At 26.1% G+C, this 27,777-nt stretch overlaps 1 long non-coding RNA gene across 2 annotated transcripts; it reads right to left on the bottom strand.

Annotated features, from left to right (window-relative positions):
* Positions 1 to 909: 909 nt before the first annotated feature.
* On the bottom strand, positions 910 to 27,459 carry LOC132927675 (uncharacterized). Of its 2 annotated transcripts, none has more exons than XR_009661782.1 (6): positions 26,853 to 27,459; positions 10,979 to 11,043; positions 10,257 to 10,378; positions 9,640 to 9,821; positions 6,228 to 6,318; positions 910 to 2,916 (listed from the first exon to the last, which is right to left on the bottom strand). It is a non-coding gene; the product is annotated as an uncharacterized LOC132927675 (long non-coding RNA). The 2 variants fall into 2 exon arrangements; XR_009661783.1 differs by having other exon boundaries at positions 10,273 to 10,378.
* Between the last annotated feature and the right edge of the window lie 318 nt (positions 27,460 to 27,777).

Below are 27,777 nucleotides of genomic sequence, written 5' to 3'. Positions count from 1 at the left end.
TAATAATATTTTGATTTTTTAAATAATTTTAACGGTGTACATTAAAGTAATTTTACTAGAAATATGCCACAAAATTTGTTTTACTACACATTTTGCTTCATTTATTGTCAGGTAAAATTTAAATACAAGTTCAGAAAAACGAACATTCAACATAATTGTATATAGGTATTCCTTATTAAAGTAGTAAATAAATATTTCCGTATCATAGACCATAATTAAAATCAATTACGTTATTTGTTACTAACTCTTATAATGATTTATTTAAATTATAAATTAATAATTATTTTATGTTTATTTAGTGGTGAAAATTACACATAAATAGATAAATAGATATAATATTATAACTACAATTTAGAGTGAAATAAAAGTACTAAAATGTCAATACCAATTTTAAAACATTTCCTTTAAAAAAATATATACTATAAGAGTGCTATAAGTATATTATACTTTGATGAAATTAAATATCCATATAAATTTAAAGGCAAGTTTTAAATACCTAATAACTAACTAGAAAATCACAAACCCAATAAAAAAAAAATTGGAATTCCAACTGGTTTATTGATTTTTAATCTAAATAGTCAAATTCAAGTAAATCTATCACATACGTTTAAATTATTATAGGGTTATTCAATTATTTATATATAAATTGTTATATTAGTAAGATGTTACAATATTTTAATTTAAAAAATATCAATTTTATTAAATATATTTAATTATTTTGAAATAATATTAGATAAAAGTACCTATAATAGTACCAATATACATACTTATCGTATAATAAAAACACAGTAATGATAATCAAACATCAGTTATCATCACATAAATTATTTATTCTACATTTTCTATAAATTTTAATTAAATAATAATATAATAATTAATCTTATTATATTATTATTCACAATACTACCGATTAACTTTTGTTTGACTTTTACTTTTTTTTAAATAAATAAAACTTCATAACTTCTTAATTACTCTGAAATCATATTATTACACTACCATCGTTAAACCTAATGACAAATAATTATTCCTTACTACTAACTTTAAAAAATGATTGGTACAAATTAATTATGGTATAATATTTTTCTGTTGTTTGGGCATAATTTATTGACTTTTATTTTTTCAATATTATGTTCTACTATTACGGTATAACTTAAATATACTTAATTTTCAGTTTTTCATTTAAACCATCTATTTCACCACATATTTTCTTGATGTCTTATCAAAATACATACAACTCTAACGATTTGCAAATAGGTAAATATTATATACGCTCGTCAATATTATTATTTTGAAATACACACTCAGTATTATAGATACCCGCCCGCAGTACTCTAATAGTAGTCGACTCGACAAATTATGTTTTATTTAGGGGCGACATAACTATGTGTGGCGTTTTCGTGTTTTCACTAAATCGATTAAAAATACATTTTGAAAAATGTACATAATAATAATAATATAACATCGCGAAACAAAATACATTAGGTACCAACGGTGAATATTATGTTTGAAGGACAAACGACGAAAATCGAGTAAAAAAGAACGCGGTGAGAATTTTCGATTTGGGATCCGGCGAAAAAAACATAATATCTCTGTGTGTGTGCGTGCGTGCATATATTATATTATAATACCGGGAACCGTTCGTTACAAGTTCGCAGAAGTTTTCTACGAAACAGAATCTAACAAAAAACACTACCCATAACGGTTTGTTTTCGGATTACAAATGCGCACGCCATAGGTAAACATATAGTGTTATAATACACGTACGAACACCAAACGCTGTCACACAGATGCATAAACGGGGATTAAACACGGCGGCGTAGTCGACCGAACGTACGGAGAAAGGCGAAAAGCCAATTCGGTAAGATACGATATATATTATTAGTGCCGGTTAGGTCTGCAGCGTGTGTGTGTGTGTGTGTGCACAATATACTTCCGATAATATTATACTATATATATCATTATGTGGGTAAAAGAAAATAATATATATATACATAATATTATGTATACATTAAATATACAGTCGTCGTCGATGCACATATAAAATGTTATTATAAAAAAGATTCTCTTGACCGACACGCAATTTCCTAAATGTATACATCATCGTGCGTGCGTCGTCGGTGTCGTCGCCGTGTCAAAGGCGACGGCGGCGGCGGCGGCGTTAGTCGAAGATTGAACTCTCCCCGCGCACGTCATCGGATCCACGCGTCTCTACTGGCCGCCACCGCTGCCGCCACAGCCGCCGTCACCTCCACTACCGCCTCCATGACACACCTCCACCGCGCACCTCCATCGCTGGCACGAGACAGTGATATTTTTAGATTTTTGAGCAAACGGCTCACGCGTATGCGTATTAGGCCAGATGCCGCGACGACGGCGCAGCGTCCGCGTGTCCTCTTGCCGTTTCGAACGCGCGTCTCTTATAGGTAGAGCTCGGTAGTCCGGGCTCGGTGTCGGGGGTTGAAGCGGGTCCCCCGGCCGGATGTGGGGGGACGTAGGGAAACGAGGCCCAGACACACCCACAACGACTGCGGTTGGTCCGCCGCCGGAAACCCTCGACCACGGTACAAGGTCGTCGTCACTCGTCCGTGTGTCGGGCCCCGAATTCTGCGGCGTCCTGTCGACAGGCATTACACTGCGGGACGCGATCAGCACTTGACGTAGCCGTGTCTATACAGCGAGTTGAGTGTCACACAATGTTGGACTTTGTATTCTGCATCGTGGCTACTATGCACTACGTATACTGCATCTGGCAAAGCGGCATTTGGATACAGGAACAACAACAGGCAGCGCCAGACCACCCCGCCGCACCAGCTGACGCGTCCGATGCTGACAACGCCGCCAACGCCGCCTAAGCCACTCTGCCGGAGAGTCCAGTCGACTACCGCGAGCCCCGGCCATTCGACTTGTAACGTTCATCTGGCAACATACAAAATAAACACATTAAACTAACCACAAGAAAAATACTATTGTACACTATTATACGTATAACCGGTATTACATTAAAATAATATTTTAATAACAAAAAACAATACATAACCACAATAACTATAAAATATTCTACACACAATATAATAATAACAATAATAGCACACTTATTTTAAATACAACAAACTCTCTCGTTACAAACACACCCACCCCCAACCACCACAATAGCGGCCACGCGAGTGCTATTTGCTTTTTTTCTTCTCGTATTTTCACTCGTCGTATTTTTCTTTCCCAATCGCTTTCGCGTCTACGACGGTATTCATGCTGAACAACATTTACGAAATGCGTTTGGTCCGAGAGTCGGCATATTCGCTGACGTTTACGATACCCAATTTTCCATCACTGAGATACATTCACCTCAACAAGATCACGGGAGTCGTCACCATCCGGACCGACAATTTTTACTTTACATGTAAGAACGAGCAGTATTTTATTTTGCTGGTGGCGTAACATTTTGATGATCGCGTGACTCGATGATTAAAAACATTGTACATTTTTTCACAGGTTTACTCAGTGGCAACCAGATTAGAGGAGGCTCGTTCAGATGGGTTGATCAAGAAGACGATGCGATTCCCATGCAACCGCCTCCAGACATATTATAGAGGTACTTGATTTATTAGCGTTCAGATCATTACATTCTTCGTTTTATTCTAGGTACAATAATTGCATTGTATACCTACTGATTATTTACTATCCTATAATAATATTATATCTATACCCTTCGATATTCTTATTATATATTATATTAACTATACGATATTACAACTTTATTCTTATTATATATTATATTCACTATACGATATTACAACTTCATTCTTATTATATATTATATACTCATTACTCATGCAAATTTATACTATTAATACCTACTTTATACGATTATAATATTATTATATGCACATAATCACTTTTAAATAATAAGCACAATGAATTGTAGCTTTTTGGTTAAAGAGTAGTAAATTATAATTTTTATCATATAAATAGCATAACTGTTAATATTTCAATAATTACTAAATATTATATGATTTAATTACGAAATTATCACGAGTTATTATGTTTGTTTTCAAATTTATTTATTTACCAGTTAATCGCGGGGATGTTCAGAAATATAATATACAACTTAGAATTCATAATATAGAAATTAATTTTCAAAATATAAACATTGGTTAAAAGTAAAACTAATAATAATATAATATTCAAAAGTCAATATTTATTGGTATATATATATATATATATTATATTATTAATTTCAAATTATTACAAATTATCTTAAAAAGCTTTGCAAAAACATATGAATTTAGATAAAACTAAAATTCTTCTGATATTTTGAAATAAATTATTTCGATATAACACGTAAAACAGTCAAAAACTTATAACATACGATTTAAAATTGTATTTTTAATTTCGAACATTCCTATTTACAATGAGCGTTTATTATATTCTAAATATTATATAATATTATGTAGATATATAGTCTATAATATTGATTACCTATACAATCTACATATTATAAATTATTATTATTATTGTTATATTTATTACTTTTTTTTATTTAAACCTTGAAAATTTTCAGTGTTGACCTTATTATTATATTATATTATATACCCAACATCATGTTTTAAGTTAGTTATGTTATTATTACTACTTTGTCATTATTAAAATAATATAAATAATTTTAAAAATAAATGAGTCTTGTGTTATATGATTGGTAAAAGTTAAAATAGTTCTTAATAAATACTATAAGTATTATTTACTCATAGGAAATCAATATATTATAAGTAAGTTAATCGTGTATACGAGATCTACGATTCATCAGAATTATTATTAATAGTAGTGAATTCAAAAAGTGTAAAGAAATATTATAACGTATGCGGTATGCGGAAAAAAAACTATTATTAACAAAAATACAAAAATTCATAAATCCATAATCATTACAGTAAATACTGTTTACTGGTTTTATTATTTTTTTTTTCAGCATATTTTATTCTACGATAATGTATTATACATAATTGTTACCTATCACCCTTAATACACATTCGGTAAAATATAAAATCGTATCTTGTAGATTCTGAAAAATATATAGTCGTGATATATTAATTATAATAATTAATAAATCGTGCACACTCAATACACGATTTCCCGAGATTTTTCGTCGATCTTTTTCCGGGCCCGCGACTGCGGGCGACGGGATCAAAGCGAACGTGAAACGCACGCGAGCACACGGCACACTGAACAGAAAATCCTCGTTGCTTGACAATCGTATCTTCAGTAGTAATATAGTATTTGTGTGTAGATTTATTATTATTTTATTTCCCCGGCGTGGTGCGGTGGTGCGTGGCGTAACGTAAAAACGTCGCCAAGTTGTGAATAATAATAATTAAGATATTACGTTTGACGTAGACTCGTAAGTTGTTTTTTATCTTGGTAGTCAACTAGCTTCTGTCCTGCGAGGATAAACAACGAATGGTGGTAAAAATCCGTTGTCCTCGTAGGTATATAATATAGGTACTATACTTATAACTAGAGTGTGAAATTATATGCATTAAAAACTAGCCAATTATGCCCGATATTTTTTTAATTACACATGATTATATTATGTACTGAACAGATTAAACATACACAGAAAAAAAAATATGTAATCGAAAATTATCAAAAAAAGAAAATATATATTTGACATGTTGTGAAATTTAATACCACTTAAAATGGCAAACTTTAAATTCGACAATATGAACATTAATTAGATATATTTTTCTCCAAATTCACTCACACAACTACAAAAACGATCCAATTACGAAAATTTATCGGGCGTAATAAGCCTGATACTTATTTAGTGTGGATAAAAATAAGCACAAGACACATTGTTATGGTACATATTATGACATAACTACATAACAGCAATAATAACAATAGTCTGAGATTTGAATCGATATTTTCTTGTATCAGTAGGCATTTTGTGATAGTTAAAAACCGTTATAAATACTATCGTACCTGCAGGTTATATCTAAGAAATTAATTAACACATAATATATCAAATTTATTTCAATATTAATCTTAAAATATAAAACCAAAATTAAAATAATATATATTTATTTTATGTTGACAATAATTATTTTTTAAATTCATTGAAAATTTCTAGGAAGATTCCAAACTTTCAAAAAAATATGTAATATAAAGTTAAAATAATAATAAAAAATAATACTAACATAACTGGTAAACCACAGTCCATCGTTTTTATAACTCACCTCATTTTATTTTTTTTCCCGTACGCTTTGGAGTCCTGTCCCTATATGATTGTCTCCACTCCTCCGAATTGAAATTGCCTGTAAAATTGACCTAAATCAACATAATATTATATTGTTATAATCATTAATATTTAATGCATTCTATACGTATTTAATATTGTATGAAATTAAATATCGTTTTTTCAAAAGTAAACCCAAAATTCATATTCTACGCGCGTCAAGCGACGTCACTTATATTTTCTTTGAATTACTTTATTTACTCACAATTCGTATTTGTCTTTTTTGGTTCATTTTAGTAGTATAATAATAAAGTTATATAGGTATTTTTAATTCGTTTAAATCATAATAACTATTTTATTTATTTTCGATTGATATGTGATGATAATAAATAAAACAACTTTATCTCATTTGAATTGCATGGAAACGAAAAACAAGACAGGGCATTATCACAATGTTAAATACTTATGCATTATTTATCGTAGTTTCTTCAACAAGTTTAACTTGATTGAATGAAAAAGAAAAAATGCAGTTGACATTCGAGTTTATTTTTTCTAGCATGAAGTTAGGTATATGCAAATTGTTTAAAATTCTCTATTGGATATAATAAATATATAAATTATTCGTTACGAATTTTAATACAATTAGACTTACTGATGATTTCTCAATGATAACTATATTTGTCTCAAATTTCGGGAAAAGCAATAGAAAGTTTTAAAAAAATATAACTGATTAAATAAAGTACTATCTGTATTTAATTTTCTTACACTTTAGAAATTATGTTTAATATAAATAGGAAATTAATGTCGATGGACTATATGAGATTAATAAAAATGTATGATATAAAAAAAAAATGGAAACTTCTGGAAGAGAAATATGGTGATTTAAGTGACGTTATAATATACTGAGCACATAATGGAACATCAATGAAAGATTTTTTTCACTTAAATGTTTGATGAATGAGTGACTTACAACAACTTATCACTAATTTTTCATTTACGTATGCAACTTTTTCAGGTATGTTTAATTTTTATACAATTTACAAAAATTAGGTGAATACCACATATTATTATAACACTTATTGGCTTTATATTTAGTGTATATCGTTAAACAATTCGGGAAAATATGTAGTTTATTAGTAAACAGTTGTAAACCAATAGTCCAGATATACTGAGGATCTTGAGAAAAAAGTTAACGAATTATTTCTGTAAAAAAACAACAATGTACAACGTTGTAATATTTGAATAAATACAATATTATTTAAAATGTATGTATTTCATAGAATTCAAATAACATAATTTTAAGTTAATGTTTTAATTAAAAATTAAATAACTATTTTGAGAAGCCACTTAATTCTGTGCCTGCAATATTGAGATCGAGATAGGTAACTATATAAATTGTTAAAATTACGTCAACAGTATAATACTTATATTAATTGTAATTAAAATTATATTTTTATATTTTAAAATATTTTAAAATAAATGTCATTATTATATAAATAACCTAATTGATATGCTGTATCATAGATAAGAGTAACTATATGAATGAGTTAAAACTGAATTCAATAAAATAATTGTATACGAAAAACGGTTCTGAGCATAGTCGTCTGTTAATGTATACCACTAGGTTTTTTTTTTAATATTGCTATTAATGTAGTTTATTTTAATATTAGTATTAGGTAAATTGATTTTATTTTTAACGAAAACATTGCTTTCATCATATTATTAATATTTTAATAATAATAAATATAATTTATATTATATTGTGTTATTGTTATTAACTTTTGAGTCAATACCATAAAACAATATGAATAGGTTGATCGTATGAATAAAAATCTTATAATGAATTAACACATTTTGAAAATATCATTGCGACAAGTAATATTTGTAAATTATAGCAAAATAATTAAAAACGTAATACATCGGTAAATAAATTATGTAATTTAACATAAAAACAGAAACATAAAATCAATTAATGAGAAATCGTTATACTACACGTAAATATCTTATTCAAAATTTAAGCTTTAGAAGCTCATAAAAATATCCAAGGATTTAGACTTAAGAATTGATTTTTTTTTTAAACCAACAATAGCAACTAATGAGAAATTTTATTATAAATAAATTATCAGATCTTAGATAAGAATATGAAAGATTTTAGGAAATTTTATCTACAAAATAATTTGCAAATTTTCATGATTTTGAGAACTTGTCAAAATTTAACCTTAAATGCTTATAAAAAAATATTTTGTCTATATATTTAAACAATTGGTATATAATGAGCTTACGATGAATATTGTAAGAATTAAATTTCTTAAGTTTTTAACCAAATGAATAATTTTTTATCGAAATTTCGAAAAATCTAAAGTAACAAATAGATCTAAATAGGTCAATAAAAGTTAAATTATTGTAATAAATATTATCATGTATAGAAATTGCTAATAATATATTAACATTTGGTGAACATTTTAAGTATCTATTTATTTATTTTAAAATTAGACTTGATAAACAAAATTAATTTTGAAACATTTGGTGTCAAAAACTACCCTCACAGTTGAAGATCGGAACATTTTTTTTTTCAAGCATTTTTAAACTATATTCATTTTTAAGAATACTAAATACTACATACAATATCATCAGTCATCACAAATTTTGTTATTTATTAATATATTAATTGTTGTTTAAATGGTTCCATGTAAATTTAATAAGTATGAAATTAAGCTAATACATTATCTACCAATTTTCAATTTAAAAAATAATATAGTTTAATTATTCGAAAATGAGTTGTGTACTTTTTAAGTATTAAATAAAAAAAATGTAAAATATTTTTAATAATTGATTATTATCAAATTAAATAAACTTATTCAACAATATTGTGTGATTAAAAATGTATATAAAAAACTAATCTATTTGTTAGTCTCCGAAATCTTTATTTTTAGAATTGAGGATCATACTTTTAAGATAATATAATCATTATTCCGATTATATTTGACCACAATCAAGTCTCTAATAAACCAATCTAACAGATGGGATTATAATATAATGATATAATATGATATGGTGTATTAAAAAGTTATTTTCTAAAGTACCTAATAATTTTAAACAAAAATGTGTATTTTATATAAAATGCTTTCAACGAACATTTTTGATTTAGGTATTTATACTTTTCTTTGTTTAAAATGTCATTGTTTGTAAATACCAGTTAAAATTCTTGTACCCACACATTATTAACATCTTAAATAATAGCGTGAAAACTTTATCTCAATTATAGTATACATACTTATAAGTAACAAGTACAGGAATAATATGATGTTATTTAGTGTTAAAATTTTAAAATAAATATATCGAGTATGTTAAACACATTATAGACTTATTAGTATATTATTGTAGTCATTTTAGCCAATAGACATTTTAGGGACCTAAAAGAAAGCTGATTGCAATTTTCGTTGACGCATCACATGCATTTGTCCGTATTTGTTCCTCGATGAATTGGTGTAATTTGTGTTTGAATGGTTGTTTGTGAAAAGAGTAACTTTTAGCTTTTCCACTTGAGAAAATATCTGCACGTCTAATATATATAAATCCAATTTATTTTTTTAATCTGTAAAGTTGAAAAAAATATTTTTTAGTACATTCATTCTACAACTTAACTAATAATATTGTTTAAAATACTCAACTATATTATATTTATATTCTTGTATACCATAGTTTTTCAAAAAATAAAATGAATGATATATATATATATTTAATTACTTGTGTTTAACAGCATTTTGTATTAACATTTATTAAGGAGTTAAACGAGGAAATAATATTATGGCTATTGATTTTATTAAAAAAAAAAAATATATTATTAATTAAACAATTTAAAAATACACATTTATAAATATGTAATTTTAATAAAAAATGATTAAAACATGATTAAACTATTTATAAGTAATATAAACATCCATAGTTGCTTACAAACAATTTGAATACCAGAGTAAAGTACCCCAAGTATAAATTTTAAGCTAAAATATATTATTTAACGGATACAAACCTTTGATCAATTTTACCTTCTTAAAAAATTGTTCACCACGACAATTGTCTAAAATATAAAACTGGATAGGATTTAGGGACTGGGTGTTGTGCACTCGTTTCACTCACGTCACCATATCATACCTATAAAATAATATGTTGTAATATGGGCCATAAGTTCTCATTAAATGTATTCATTTTAATTTTAATTATACTAAAACTAAGTAGTTATTACCTTAAAATGTGTATAAAATGTTTTTAACCCGTCGTTGGTGCACATGTGAGCGCGTCGCTCACACATATAGCATTTTGAGCGTTATTCGTACAAATATTATCGAATTAATCTAACACTATAAATACCTTCAAATAACATGTGTATAAATATTTATAAAAATAAATTATTGTGCTATTTGCCGTTTTCTATCAGTTATCGTTAGACAAAGTCGACAGTACCAATTAAATGACCGTGTCAATATATTGTAAGGAGCATATACAACAAGCATAATATTATATAAAGTAAAAATAATTTTTTGAAATAACATTGTAGTTTTTTATTTTTATTTTATAAATTATGAACTGTGCATAAAAATTCTTTATTTACTTTTTTTAACAATCAATTAATAATAATATAAAAAGTAAAGTGTGAACACCGCGCTCACAGTGTACCAATCATGTTACGAACTATATGTGTATCAACGACGGGTTAAAATAAAATATCTATAGGTATTTGATTAACATTGATACCTCCCATCCTTCCTTCAACCACGGTGGAACATTGGCCGCTTTAGGGTTCCTCTCATCATCAGTACCTATAAAATAATTTTAAATATATTAATATAGTAATATTATATACTAGCAGGTTTGAACACTGATAAATAATCGAATTAAATACGATTATTATCAGGGCTTAAGTCTTTATGAAATTTTTCTAACTTTATGCACAATTCACATTTAATAATCCTAATTCTAAAAGTTAAAGTATTGCAATTTTTGTATATTTAGATACTAATAATGTACTAAAATATTATAATGTATAGAAAACTTTTAACATTAGAATATTTTTATGAGAGAAAATAAAATATTATAATATATTGTAAACAAAGAATATTGTATTTGTTAGGCTTTTTCATTTATATAAAATCTAATAAAATAATAACCAGCGTATATATATATAATCTTTATGAATTACTTTCCAATATACAGCTTACTAAACAGATAATCGATTATGGTATATCCCTGATAAAATATGATTTATTTTAAGAAAGATGTATTATATTTTTAATTATACACCTGATGGTTGACTAGAATATAAATCGAATTCCATATGCCATGTAGACCAATATTAATATGTTAGCACGTATGATATCGTAACCAATATCGAAATTTATTTTCACGAATCGTATACACTGAACTCTTAGACATATATTTATTTATAAAATGTGTCCATAGTCCATACTATGAAAGTAAAAAGCTGGAGCGTATATTTTTTTTATGGGCAGTTATGTTTGTCTATTACATTCGTCAATATCAAACATCCACCTAAATTTAATTTTGACAAAAAAAAATATATAAATATAAAATACAAATCAATTACATACCAGATATGTCCTATAAGGTTTTGAACAACGTTATGACTTTTAATATTTTCAATTCAAGTTTTTATATTTTAATAAGAGTAGGCAATACATTTTAAATTTAAGGAACTGCTAACATATAAAGTATCGAAAATCGACCCTAATAAAAAGTTTATTGATACAATTTATATTAATGTATCATTTTATGATCTTGAATCCTAGTCACAGCTTGATTGCGTATTTTATTACCCAACATCACACATTCATACTCTAGAATGATAGACAGTTGATAAAAAATTAATATTTAGAAGAAAATTATTGTGTAAGATCGGCTCATGAAGCAAATTATCTATATAATTGTTGTAGCTTGAATATGTATCTGAAACTCAGCCAAGGGTCCAACGGTTAGGTGAATGAAAACTTCATACATATTTTATATGTATTATATATATATATATATTGAAGTTAACCTACGTGTGATTTTATTTATGATAATCATAATATAGAATTATCGAATTATTTAAATAATTATCAATAATCGAATTAAAAATCGGAGCATATTAAGCTTCCTTCTGAATTATTTTCGGTAAGCGTCTATGTGTTATGTTTTAGCCAAAATGATAAATAACCGTTACTTTTATCAAGATTTTGGACAAATTATTAATCTCGTGTGACATAGTTACTTTAACTCATACATATGTATTCAATGATAAATACAATTTTACATCACAGGTACAATTAAACATAGAAAGGTGATAAATCAATACAAGTTTATTTAAAATTAAAATTAAAAATAATATATATATATTTATGAAAATCAAAAAGGAAATCCAAACGTCCTTGTAGATTTTGAGAGTTTTGTTAATCTTGGTACTAAAATCCAAAACCAGTATATAATATTAGGTACATAACAGGCAAAATTTGATTACTATGATTGATTCAGTTCCAGAGGTTTAAACTGCAACGAAAATATAAAATAAAATAAACACAAGTTTAATGGCGATGAATAACAAATCCGTAGAAAGCATTTTGTGATTGGATAACACAACGTTAACTTTAAATAACGATCAATCATATTGGTCGAATATTGTTATTTTTAATACAGAACTAAATAATATTACACTGAATCATTCTATATTGAAATAATAATAGTTATCTACCATAATGTGTTTGAGTGTGTATTTTTTTTAATCGACTGAGAAAATATTCATTAATTATACAACAATATTATGTTAAGTAATGTAACTAAATTTTCTATAATACTATCACTGCTATTGATTCATTTCGAGGGATTTGATTAATCTTGTTTATGGTTAATAATATGTTTGTTATGTCAATCAAAACCATTCAAATTATTTAGATTTTTGAATAATGGATTTTTAAAATGTAGTTTAGGTTTAAGTGATAAGTGGTATAAGTGATTCCATCTATTTTACATTACAAACAAATATTATAGCTAAAATTATTATTCCAAAATAATATTTCTTAATTTAGAAAAAATTATCGTAGGGTATAATATTATTTTCTAACAGTATTATTATTTATTATAATTATAATATTAGTCTCTGATATTTTATATATCTAAATAATGACAATAATCAATACATATATTATTTCGTACCAATTATAAGGTCATTTTTAAATATTTTATTTTGACGAATGTAAATCTATCCAAAAAGTGGCTGTTTTCGAGGGAAATTTTAAAAACAAAAACAAAATAAATCATAATTTCATGAAATCATTATCCCATGTATTATATTTATTTTATAAATTACAACATTACAATAACATTAAGATAATTTTTAAATTCTAAAAGATGATATTCTATTATAAATATTGTATATTTTATTATGTAGCTTATACATGTATTGTTTTTTTATTTTTAAATATGATTTTGTAGTTTTGAAATAGATTATTATTATTCTATATTTCTTTCAAAACTATAAATGTATTCATTATTATAATTATTTCTTATGAATAATAAAAACATAATGTTTAATATTTTGACATTGATTATTTTCAATGTTTTTAATTTAAATATTGCGTTTTAAGAAATAAATTGAATATTACCAATTCCAATTCCAATAAATAATAATATACGACAGAAACATTGTTTAAATAAAATATGATTTAATAATAAATTCACGACGTATTACTAGTATACAATCTCATTTAAAATCGAAATAATTTTGGTTCAACAGAAAAGTTTGAGAAACAAGTAAAATTGAATGGTGTACAGGCAATTAAAAATTCAAGTCACAATAGAAAAATAAGCAACATTATGTTATTTTTGTAGAAATTATTTTCAAACACGACCCTTTGTCTAAATTGCTAGCCTGCTTTATACACAAAATATTCACTCGGTCGATAACTCGGCGCCACCTATCAAAATATGTAAACAACAAAGATTTTCACAAGTGTGGATAATGTTGACAAGAGATGCGAAAACATATTTAAGTTGGCCTAAAACTAGACAGGGGGAGTGTGGTCCGGTGCTTGGAAAATACGATACTACAAGCTTTTATACAGAACATAAATAATGTTGTTATAAAGTGGTTATTAAAAGAAAAAAGAAACACCATTGGTTTTAAAATAATATGACGCACAGTTGCTTTTCCATCAAAAAAAAAAAATAATAATATGAAGAATATTAGATATTAATTTAGTTAATTTAGTCTACCAATCTCTTACAATAAAAATGAACTGCGAGAGAAATTCGTTAAGAAAGCTATAAATTTTCACCAGAAGTAATTGAAAAAAAAACGAAAATGGATACGTTGTCTATAATTGGAAACATATGACGACCAATGGTTAAGGATACAGAAAACAAATGCGCTATAATTAGTCAAACAATCTGCAATATTATACGATTTTATTAATATAATAAATGCGTGCACAATAATTTCATTAAGATTATCTGATTATTATTATTATTATTATTATTTGCTTAAATTATTTGCGCAATATATTTGGTATTTATTAAATGATTTAATCACTGCAATAGTTGTTTCAAATTTTAATTCAATGATAAATCATTTCATACCTATATAAAACGATTCTGAGCAGAAAAGGACTGTCGTCCTCATTATTAAGTAAGTATATTTAAATATTATATTATATAATTATTTATATTACTATAATACTAGTAAATAATGTATTATTAGTTATTACTAATTATTATTAATAATACGGTGGACCAAATTAATTGTTGACGAAAACACCGCATTTATTATATTGTTAATTACTACCTTAAAAGGTATACATATTGTATATCGGGTACACACGAATTGCGTACTAATATAAGTAGACGAACCTTTTTGAATAAATTGCATCCCGGACGCAATTCGTGATATTTTTCCATCTACAGTTAATTATTTTAAATAGCTCCTAAAGTGATGATATTGCCATAATAAAGATATGCCAGGTTATACTCGTATAAAAAAAAAATTGAAATTTAATTGTAAAAATATAATAATGTTATAACAATATAAATTATAAGTCATAATCAATCACATTAGTAGTATTAGTTGTTCTTTGTGAGTTAGAACATTTTTCTGCCCATAAGTCTGGAGGAAATATTGAATTTTCATTTATGTATGTATTTACTAATAATAGTTAGCAAACTCTGGTTCTAGGAAAGATAATTCAAACGTCATTTCTAAGTAATCACCTATTTCATTATTTCGGATATAGTCTGAAGCCAAGCCTAGTTCTTGTATTTTTCTCTACCAATATTTTTATCGAAAATATTTATAAGGGTGGAGCTATACACGATGTATTCCGTCGCGTTATCCGTCGTCCGAAGCGTGGCTAATACGCCGTGTATAGCTCTGGCCTAAAATTACAAATTACTAAAAACAAGTTTTCATATAATAATATTATGTTAATAATAAATATATTATTATTATTATTTTAAAAAAAAATTTAAAAATATCAAAAACAAAAATAAATTTGTAAACCACTGTAAACCTAAAAAAAATGTTAAGTGAAAAGGTAACACGAATTACGTCCGGGACGCAATTCGTTCATGAAGGTTCGTCTACCTATTTATGGTACGCAATTCGTGTGCACCTTTTACATCATATATTGATGTTAACTTACCGTGACAGAACGGTGTAAATAGATTCGTTTTAAAAATAGGCAATAGCTGAAAAGTAAACTAAATATTTAAAAAATTGTATTATATAATACATAGTAAAACAAAATAATATTTCGTAAAACTTACAAGTCTAAATGAATAATATTTTTTAATGACACCAAAATAATTAAAATCGAAATTCCCCATTTAAATATCCAATACTATTAAAGTTTGAACTTAAAATTTCTATTAAAAAACTGTGCTTGTATAATTTTTAAGATTTTTGAATTTTAGTAAAAAATACTTATGATAAACCTTATATTGATTTAGGCCTAAGCCGTAGAAAATTTCTAATTCTCGTGATATGTATTAAGTATTAATCAATTTTCTCAACATTTGAATTTCTAAAATTCATAAAAAAAAAGCTTGCCAAGTCAGGGATCAGCATGTAAACTTTCTTGATTTTCAATTTTTAGAAATTTATTAATTGTATGCAATATGTATGTATTTTATTTTCATTTTCATTTAGTGAGATAGATCTTCGAAAATGGAGAGCGCATTTTGTTGTTTGGGTGTATGTTAGGTTCACATTGGCTAGGGAAAGAGCAGTGAAGATTTTCAGAACTTTATCTTTTATAGTTAATTCACTACAGAGCTTCAAAAAAAATTAAAACACATTTTATTGGGCGTTTTTTTTATGTTTTTAGCTTTATAGCTTTGTAGTGAGTTAACGATTGCAGATAAAGTTCTGAAAATCTTCACTGCATTTCTCCTAGCCAATGTGAATCTAACAATAACCCAAATGACAAAACCCGTTCTCCAATTTCGATAATCTATCACGCTAAATGAAAATCTAGCAAAAAAAAACTATTTTTTTAACTGTGAAAATTAAATAATTTATTTTTGAAAATTTTTAATCTCACATTTTGTATCTACTTGATAATCAATTTTTAATGAGCAATCAACCAACTTTTAAGCTATAATAGTTTTGGAGAAAAGTTAAAAAAAATATAAATTTTGGGACTGTTCACGCCGACGTTTTTGTGGATTCAAATCGTTATACAGCTTGGGTGTGATATCGGATCTCTCTCATTAATATTTTATGTTAAAACTAGCTTAATTATCCATCTAATTATTACAACTGAGTTATAATATATATTAATATATTAATATGTTTATATATTATACACGGATACATAATATTATAAACAAAAAGTTGTATTCATTTGAATAAACTCTTTAAAATACAATATGTAATTCTTTATTTTATTTAAGCTTTTACATAATAAAGTTTTTATAATTATATTTGACTTGATTTCAAATATTTTATCAATCAACTTTTTTTTTTGCAATTTTGTTATTTATGTTCAATAATTAAAAGCAATTCATAAAAAAAAAAACATTCCTAATAGGTATCAATAATATTTCTTAATACACAATAATAAATATTAAATATTATACGTACATTCAATTTAAAATTATTATTTCTGTTGTACAAACATTCAATAAACATATTGTTATGAAAAAATACTAAACTAATGGACCTTTATACTTAATTTTAGTAACCTATGTTTAGTCATATAAATTTTATTGGACAATTTTATTTTTAAATTATTTATATAAGGTAAAATATTTGTTTAGAAATACAAATTGTTAAAAATGTAGGTAATAGGTACTATAAGTTCTTTTTGAGTTGTTTTGCAGCAATTAAAAAATATCAAAAAGATAGTGACAGTTTGTTTTATAAGCATTTCAATTTTGTATTTATTTTTGGAAAGATTTTAGCTGTATATTATTTTTATCTTGACAATTACAGTTAGGTAGGACATGGCGTGTATGTTGATAAAATTTTCAAGTGGTCACCGTCCGGGTAATAGCAATGGACCGCTAGCTTGAGTATCAAATTTTAATGAACATAGTTAAACAAAATCTAACGATTTTTCCACAATTAATTTTAATTGTTTTGTAGTAATTCAAAAAATCAAAAAGTATTCATCGTAGGAAATTGAAACTTTTCAAAATAACTATTAATTAAGTATTATAAATTTAAAAAAAGTTCTTTTTTAAATTAGTCTAATATATTATAACAATTAAAAAAATATATAAGTTACTAATATTAAGTAATTTAATCATATTAAAAAAAAAATCTTTAGAAATAGAAGCTTAGTTGCACATTCCGAGTATTTCGAATCAATTTTTTTGTTTACAATGATTTATCATCGAATTCAAATTAACTACACCTATTACAGTGACCTACTCAATGATAAACGTACACTCAATACCTACTATATTACAGAGTGACTTCACTGGTTTTTAACCATTGATATTACAATGTAATTTCAAAACTTAAAATTTGCTTTTCTGTACATTGAAATAATAGCTTCTGTTGATCAAAGCGCCTTTTATGTATTTTATGCATATAAAACAAACTATGCATTAAAATATTCTGTTTTGAAATGTGGGCTACTGTTATATATGTTTAACGATCAAATACATAATTGAGATTCTAGTTTTAAACTTCTAAAGGCATAAGAAGTATACAATTTTCAAAGCCACATTAAATATTATATTTTGGATCTGCTAAATGTATGTATATATTTGATCACTTCCATACTTTGTCGCAATTCACTTACAATGGTAATAATATTATTTAGCAAGCTCTAGAATCTAGGAAAATTAACCGCGAAGAGAACCTTTCCACGAAATATCAATAATACCAATAATGTTCCACAAAACAACAACTTTCGGAAAAAATAAAATAAAAACGTATTTTTTAGGTAGGATCTACGTGTATGGCTTAATATTATGTGATATGAATCATGAAATTATTATATGCTTTTCATTTTTAAGAAACAAGTCTTTATAAAAATATATTATAATAATATCAACTTGAAATATTTATAAAAAAAAAACTGTGTGAGCATTTTATTATTAGTTAATAATTATCAAATAATTTGCAAGTTTTTTTAGATTTTAACGAGTTTTGTGAAAATTTGAACTTTAATTCTTATTAAAAATAAATCATATCTAATTATCTTTAATATTTTTCAACTGATATTATAAAAACTTACGAGGAACATTGCATACAATTTTCAAGTTTTTGACCAAACTTGATTTTTTTATTATTTTTTATAGAAAAAAAAAACAAAAAAAAAATCCATTTTCATATAGGTTATTGTTCAGAAACAGTTAAAATATTTCTTAAAAATGTATTATGGGTGGAAACTAGTCATATAAACATTTTGTGAAAATTTAAAGTATGATTTTGCCTATAAAATATATTCCTATGTCAAATTACTTTTTTTCTTTTTTCCGATTAGGTATTTTAATTACTAAGAAATACTGAGAATATTCAATTTTGACCTCTCAAAAAATCAAAAGTACAAACAAGATGCAATTTCCTTTCATAAGCCATCGTCAAAGCTGAAAATCAAAACATTATTTTGATTACTTATCGTATATATAGATTTTGATTATCAATATTTGAGCGTTATATTATCGCACCACTCAGAATTTAAAATAAATCACGTGCATGAATATGAGGTGATTCTTGGACATTCCCGACCAAGTATTTAAAATAATGATGAAAAAAATATACTTATGCATATAAATGCTTCATAATTAATATTACCTATGTATTTCGATTGATTCTGCGATCTAGTTATATGTACGTAAGTACAACAAAAATTAAATTATTTCAACTTTTTAATGGTATTAATTAAGTTAAACACGACATTGTAGATCTTTTACAAATGTGTTATATAATATGGTTATTAACTTATACAATTTAATTTTAAACTGAAAACAAAGGCGCGAATTTTTATGTGATATAAAAGTCGAAATATGTAAATATTTATTTTCTTATTTTTGTTAAAATAATATGTGTTAATAAACATGAAATTTTTAACAAAAAAATCGGTATTTTACTTTAATTTGTAATTATTTAGCAATGATCAATGTTCAGGTTAAGTTAGAATAGTACAAATAAAAATGTAATGAACGCACGTCATTCACTTAAACGCAGGAACGAACGAAAACAATTATACATGCAGTGTACACTGTAAAGGTACCCACTAGAAACAACAAAGTCTACCAGATATATGACTTGGTTCATATAATTCCCTCTATTATTAATATAATAGTGGTTCATACCCACTTTGCCGAATCCCAATTCGCCGACAACTCAGTTTGCCGACAAATATACCAGTTTTAAAATATTTTTAAAATATTCGCTTTTTTCCGACAGTTTAGTTTGCCGACGTCTTGGTTCACCGACAAATTATTAATAAAGTTTCAATTTTTACGATTCGCCGACAGTGGGTGGTACATTTAAATCCGCCCCCCAATTATTTATGCAAATATACACATTACACTGTTTTGTAATGGGTGTTATAGTGCCAATGGTTATGGTATGTTATTATTTCAAAAATTAATATATATATTAACATATTATATAAATATATATCTATTTTATATTCATATTTTTATACATTATAATATATTAAATTCATATATTTATTTATATTTAGTTTTATGCTCTTTTACCAAATAAAAGCAATAATACTTTAAGAGAATGTTCAATATAATTAAAGAAGCTGCCTTGAGAAATGATTTGGCTTTTAAACTAAAAACATTTAAAATTGATTTTGAAATAGGAAAGATTGTTGCCAAAAAAGATTTATTTAGATATTACACAGAAATAAAAGGATGCCTTTTTCATTTTGGGAAATCTATATGGCGTCAAGTACAAACATTTGGATTAGTGCACGATTATTATACACAATGATGAAGTAAAAATACTGTTCGAAGAATATATGCCTTAGCTCTATGTATAATAATATAGCATAACCTACTCTTATTTTTATATAATATATCTACTGACAATGTATTAATAACCATTTATACATGACAAATTTATATATACTTTTATTTTTTAATAAGTCGGCAAATTGGGAACATGTAAATAAATAGTCGGCGAACTGGGATGTCGGCGAATTGAGAGTCGGCGAACTGGGGTGTCGGCGAATTGGGATTCGGCAAATTGGGATTCGGCGACGTGGGAAGTCACGAAAAGAACGTCTGCCCAATAGACTATGCAAACGTATGGATACAAACCCCGTGCGCACTCCTGTGAGCTGCTTATTTATGCCCAAAACTGCAGGTATTAAAGCTGCAAATTCCAAAGTGGGGAATGTTTTTGATTCGAATCGAGCAAATTGATGTTTCACAACTCAGTGTGTCAATCAGGGACGAACGCATGCAAAACTTTTGGCGGTGAAGTTTGAAAAAAATGTTGTGTAAAATAATGCTCATAGCTTCACCAATAACGACGGGTTAGTGATAAGTACATTATTGGTTTTATTGATATCTCGTGTGGAGGTTCTATTCGCGGCGAGTAGTGCGGCGGTGAAATGTTCGGTTTCAAAAAAAAATGATCACGATATCTTTATTTGATATTTGATATTAAAGTTTAACATTTTTCGCGTTTAGCGATGAATTAAATACAACTTTTTTTGTTTATTGGTGTGTTGCCTTGGTAACACGGATGTAAAAAATTTATTAATTATTATTAGAAATTAATAAAAGTTATAATATTATGTAAAGTTGATGTCAGAAATATCATCTATATACACTAAATTTTATTAGAAAACCAAGAATATTGTATATATCCACACGCTTTACTTAAAATATTGGCATTAGGAAACCAAATTTAATACGCGTACATTTTGTACGACTAATGAAATGTGCGAAGACAGTTAGTATTCTATAAAATGTAATAACTGTTGTATTTTTATTCCTAAATCATTATCCCAAGGCCGTAACTGAGGGGATCCAAGGGCTGAAGAGGTCCATACTCCTCCTTCCCCCAACCTAAATGTCATCAATATTTATAAGTATTTAAAATAACTATTTATTTTTAATGACAAAATAAATATTTTCAGTCTAAAATGGCTTAAATTAACTATTGACTGTTCTGTTTTGTATCATAATATCATATGAAACTATCATTATAGCATCATTTTTTATTAATGAACAACGGTCAGCAACGATTTAACAACATTATTAAATTATGTAAATTAAAATGTATAAATTATTATAATATAATGTCGTTCATCAGACTGTGACAAACACGTCGAATTGTTTTATTAAATTCATCATAATAACGAGTACAAAAATGTACTATTAAATTATTTTTCTGATCTTCCAAAGGTTATTAATACCGATAATTTGTACTTATAAAATCTCCAATTTTAAAACCAAATTTTTTATTAAAAGTGCTCTACACTGTCAGTTTATAGAAAACTACTAAATAGAATTACGTATTAATTAACAATGAAGGTCATAGTTCTTAAAAATATTAATACAGAAAATTTAGTAAAATTCAAGTTCGTTATATGGAAGTTTCACTGTATTTTATTTGTGTATGTTTTATTTTTATCACTTTGTTTTATTTTTCATGATTTTTATAGTGTAAGGTGATTTCAAAGTATGTAATTTTGTTTATTTGTTTATACAATATTATATTAATCAAAGTCTAAATTAAATAAAATTACGATATACATATTTTAGACCCCCACCCATTCGAAAAATATTTCTAGTTACAGCCTTGCATGATATACTTATATTTTTTAATAATATTACCAAATCTTGGACATTTTTATCTCAAAATTACAATTTTTGGAATCTAAAGAAGCTTAGCTTATTTAAATTATTTCCTATACCTACATATTAAACCAGTTTTTAAAGAGTTCAGAAATTTGTTTTTGCTTGTGGAAAACTAATTGTCTATGAGTGAAAATGTTTCATGTAAGATCATATTTTAAAGTTGATTATCTTATGAAACTAATTAATTATTTTATTATAATTTCCTTTAAGGACAGTATTGAATAAGTAGTTTGTATATTATAAAGTAATCGTTTTAAACAAAATAGAAAAAAGATACAATTATTTTATATATTTATTAAAAATGCATTCCTTAGCATTCTATAGCTTGTATTTATTACTATTACTCATTTCTTATTGAAATTTTGCAAAGTATGATAATAATTATTACTATGTAATTAAATTATACGCTTAATATATATTTTTTTAGTAGACTAGACGAAAAAATAACAAACTGTAATATGTATGATAAAAATAGTCATGGTTTTTACTAAGCATATATTAAGTTTGTACTTTGTATTATAAATGCGTATTTTCCCAGTCATATATATTTTACCATATGTTTTGTATTCATATTTTTTAAAAAGGGTCATATTTTGTTATTATTCAAAAATATTCTAAGTATCTTAATAATGTAATATCTGATCTTCTCATTTTAATTTTAGTAGAATATTAATATGAGAAAATTACATTGTTGATTTTTGTTCTTGTTTATACCTATATATCGTTCATGTATTACATTTATTATTTAATATTGTAAAATGTTGAACTTAGTCAATGGGTAACAGCTAATGTATTAAAAAATTGTATAAACCCGATTATAAAAAATTATATATTTTACCAAATCAATTAAAATATTCAAGTAATTACGCACCTAAGCCCCGAGATGTATCAAAAATAGATTAATTAGAAACTGGATATGAAAACATTTAAGAAGATAAATGAAACGTGTTTCATATCAAATTAAAGTTGAAAATTATACGATGATACGTATAGTCAATAGCCATAAATTAAGCCTTTGGTTGTTGCAAATAAAAAATGATTTGAAACGGGTAATCCATACTTCAGTGACGAAAAGTTCATGTTAATGCATTTTCCAATTTTCTTTTATTTATATTTCATATATATATATATATATATATATATTAATATTACACACTGTTATAGGTACCTATATTATATTTAATCCCTAGTGACAGCCATCAATTTCTGAATTCCCGCAGGAGCACATCGATAGAAGTCACGGTAGAAATTTCTAGGGTAGCGCTGTCTAAAGTCTAGAGGGTTTAAAAAAATAGTAACTCAAAGTGGAGAAAAATCAAACCATTATTCATTATATATATAATATATTATATATATTTTTTTTTTTATGTTCCAATAATTGAATCAGAAATTTTTACTTGAATCTGGGTTAGCATTTTCTTAATGTTTTTAATGCTTCGCTTGCAAAACGGACGAAACACTTACCTGCCACTTGCGCATATGAAATATATATTAGATATCGTGTAAATTTTGTTTAAATGTCATAGGCGCAACTAAAGCTCTATTTCTCGGTAGGCTAAATTGATATCAGCAATCCATGGGGGATTTGCCCCTACATCACTAGTAATGATAACATATAAAACTGGGTGGGCTAAGCCCACCCAAGACCCCCCCTAGTTATGCCTATGTTAAATTTCCATTATACCCGAGAATTAATGTGATAAAAAATGTTGTTTCAAAATTATGGACGACAACTCGTTGGTTCCAAATTGTCGATTGGTTCCCGGATTTTCTACAGGTAATATATGAATTAGTTCCGGCAACCTTTCATAATAACACAATCTTATTAAATTAACTTTTCAAATTTTTATGATATTCCCATTTTATACAGACTTAGGACTGTATAGAATCATTATAGATATATAAAATATTTCATACCTACTTCAAACAACAGTGCCGTATCCAGGGGGGCGGGCTTTTAGGCTAAAGCCCCCCCTCCCCGAAATATTTTATTTTAAATAGTATTTGTATATATATATATATATATGTTTTATAAATTATTTCCTATTTTCCTATAAAGTTAATTATGAATGTTTAAGCCCCTCCCCCATTGAAAACAAATCCTGGGTACGGCATTATCAAACACTATCTAGAATACCCTAGGTATGGTTAAAAATGTTGCTCAGTATAATATATTCGTATATACGCTATATACGCGCAAGGCCGTAACTGAAAGAAGGGTCCAGGGGTTCGGACCCCCTCCCTCCCCGGAATTTTAAAAACTAGAAATATTTTAGTGGTGAATATAGTTTATTGATTATAAATTTTCAGCATTTATATTAAAAAAAAAATTTTTGACTCTCCCTGAAATTTTTTTTCAGTTACAGCCTTGCATACGCGCGTATATTCGTCAATATAATAACATTTTTCCTTACATCAATAATAATAATTAAGTGAAATTAAACAATACAACTAGATATAAAATTATATTTATAAACTTTCCCAGACATCTTAAAACCTATAATAAAATATTATAGTACAAAATATGTACTTATTTACCAAATATGTAAAAATATGTAAAATAAATTTGGGTTTATTTCAATTAGAACGATTAAAATCGTATACATTTTTTATCAGTTTTAAAATATCTCATTCCAATAAAAATATATATTTACAATAAAATCCGTTCCCTAGTGATAATTAATTTTATTTGGGAACCAATTCATACACTTTATTTAACCCGGGAACCAATTCCACATTACCCCAAAATTATAATCCTGGTAAAATGTAAAATAAAATTATCGTATTCTTTCTTAATAAAAATATTAGAAATAAAAAATAATTTTTAATTTCTTAATATGAAAAAATTGTTTGATTAAGAACTAATTGGTTTACCTGAAAGAGTAAAAATAAAATATTAATTCATTATACATACTAATAATATATAATTCCGTACATATTAATAATGGGTGCTATAAATGTTTAAATTCTACGCCATCATTAAAATATGTTCGACTAATCTATGTTTATATTTAGCTGATGACCTATTAAAAGATAAATTACAAGATTTAATTAAGGACATAATTCAAGAGAGGTAGTATTTAGGTAATGTCACATATTTTCAGTGACATTGAATTAATGATTAAACATTATCAGGTAGGTACTAGTGTCAAGTTAATCACGCGGTTAATTTGAAACAAATTCACACAAACTATAATTCAATTTCAATATTTCATCAAGCAATAAATATAGTAATTAGTTAAATGAAAATTTCTCAATTGTAAATTATTGTAATACAATTAGAAATATTGAATATCTGATACCTACCTATCCTAAGTTTAATTAGTAATTTTACGTATTTAAAATTTAAAAAAAAACTATACGAAGTAATATAATATATCATAAAAAGTTATTATTATATTACATCAGTTTTTAATTATTATTTGTAAGAGCAAAAATTATGTGTTTACTGAAGTCAGTATTTTTAGGTAACATAAAAATGATTCAATGTAGATTCCACGGTATATATTCCCATATAAATAATTATATGGGAATTAATAATATAATATTTGTAAGTTGAATATAGAACATAAAAATATAATATAAAACGGTAATTAAATAAATAATATGACACATATTGAAAATGTATAATAATTGAAGCATTATGTAAAAACTAAGCGTTTACTTAAAATATGTGGTGGATACCTGTACTGACATCATAGTGAAACTCTAAATTTTGATTTCTCAATTCTCATTTTATTTTGAAATGGATGTAAATGTTTTTTTTTATATAATTATTTATTTCTTTTATTATTATTTAAACATTAAAATCTATATAGGTATGTGTTTTACCCAGTACCTTAATAAATTTATTAGATATGATAACAATATATTAATATGTGATATTATAAAAGTAGTTCAAATATGTTATTGGTTATAGTAACATTTATTTTTACATTAAATTGTGTTATATAAACATTCAAAAATTCTATAGTATTTAGAAGATTGTTTACTTACAGCGGTAAATCAAGTAGAGGAGAATTATTCAAAGATACCACCTTTAAACTATTTTATTTTTTCATTTTTTTGATATAATATACTGTATACAAGAATATTAAAAAGAATCTGGTTTACAGGGTCAGGTAAATTTGTTTCATCCTACTATACGTTCTCAATTCCAGTGCTATAATGTTAGTATATATACTGTCTCGAAGTTTAAAATAAATAGTTATGTTATATTTTTTAATATAACAATTTTTCAATTTACACATTACCTAAACATTGTTATACTTAAATGTAAATTAATTACTTATAGTCTCACCTAAGACTCCAAATGTTGTGAATTTAAAATGCGTTTTGGTCAATATTTTAATTAACTTCATCTCGTCGTATTGTTAAAAATGAAATAAAAATAAATTTAAAATATATATTTCTGTACATTAAGTTTTAAATTAAAAGCCATTATTATTGAGATAAAATATTAATTATTACCATAATTAAAAACTTATATACTTAAATAGCATTGGTAAAGACAAAGTTAAATTAGTGACTTTTCCACATTTACATTATTTAAAGAGATTATTAATGAAACTTCATAAAAATAAAAATTAAATCTGTTGATTAATTATCAATAAATAACAATTGAGTAACGTTTTAAAATTAAATTTGATTAGTTGTGAAAACGAGTTATTATTTCTCAACTGCTCAAGACACACACCCATCGAAAGCCATAGTATTTAGATTTTAATTTTTCGATGTGTGAATGTAAAGTATTTAACTTTGACAACGTTTATTGTACTATTATGTGTGTGTGTGCAGGTATGTGTGTGTGTGTGTACTATGGTTTGATTCATGTGAACCGTAAATTGTGGAATTTTTGCATATAGCAATTGAATATCTGAGTGATTGGTCACAACATGCATCATCACTGCGTGTTTTTACTAAACTGCCCTGTGTTGGGGGTGTAAAGTGGTTGTAACGACAACAGATCGGCGTCGACGCATCGTACCCCGTCGGCTACAATCCACTCTCAGCCGTTCTACAGTTAACAGTCGTCCATGGCAACTATTCAATCGATAAACGAAGACGACGACAATAGCGGCAGAAAACTGAACCGTCATATCAGTCCTCGACCGACGAATTCTATTTATACATTCACATTATATCAATGCTTAGAACGTGGATTGTAATTTCCTAAAAAATATCTATATTGATAATCTTCAAAATAACCAGGAAAGTCACTTTTC

The sequence above is a fragment of the Rhopalosiphum padi genome, chromosome 3 (assembly GCF_020882245.1).
Source record: "Rhopalosiphum padi isolate XX-2018 chromosome 3, ASM2088224v1, whole genome shotgun sequence".
NCBI lineage: Eukaryota > Metazoa > Arthropoda > Insecta > Hemiptera > Aphididae > Rhopalosiphum > Rhopalosiphum padi.
This window is presented reverse-complemented; position numbering and strand designations above follow the sequence as displayed.